This window comes from Benincasa hispida, chromosome 12, assembly GCF_009727055.1.
Source record: "Benincasa hispida cultivar B227 chromosome 12, ASM972705v1, whole genome shotgun sequence".
Lineage (NCBI taxonomy): Eukaryota > Viridiplantae > Streptophyta > Magnoliopsida > Cucurbitales > Cucurbitaceae > Benincasa > Benincasa hispida.
This window is the reverse complement of record NC_052360.1, coordinates 19582066-19582831: the sequence shown is the minus strand read 5'-3', so window position 1 is coordinate 19582831 and position 766 is coordinate 19582066.

The window sequence follows — 766 nt, the reverse complement described above, 5'->3', positions numbered from 1 at the left end:
CAGACGGTGGGTTAGCAGGTGCCTTCCCTTTTCCCTTACCACCCTTCTTCTTCTTCCCCTTTACAGAGTTAGAAACAGAAGGTGCAGACTTCGTTCCTGAGGTCGAACCTCTATGGAACATCCTGAAGGATGAAGCAACATTTGCCTCACCCTTCTACCTCTCCTTACTTTTCAGTAAAGGTTGGTATGTCTGCAACTTGTTGAGGAGAGTTGTAAGGTTATACTTCACTTTGTTAAGAATCACATTATTAACAAAGTGCAGGAAGCTCTCCGGCAAAGAATGCAAGATTATGCTAACCTGGCTGCCCTCATCGATGGTAGACCCATTCAACTCCGCCACATTGAAATGGACCATCATGTTTAGCACATGTTCATGAACAGAGGTGCCTTCTTGCATTTTGGAGTTGAATATGTATTTAAGAGCCTCATGCATAAGCTGTTCAGATGGTTGTCCAACATCCTCCGCAAGGACTCCATGATCTCACGCACTGAAACCATAGGCTCATGTTTCTTGGCCAAAACTTCAGAAATACTTGCCAAGATGTAGGCTCGAGCCTTCTCATTCGCCCTTGTCCATCACTTGTATGCCTCCCGAACATTTCGAGCGAAATTTGGAGCTGGAATAGGAGGACAATCCTCCGTGAGAGTGAACATGAGATCCTCGATGATTAGGATCGTCTTGATCATGTGTTTCCATGTTGAAAAATTATCGCCAGTTGGTTTTTCGACACTTAACAACGATAACGTGGTTGTTGCCATTTGAAAA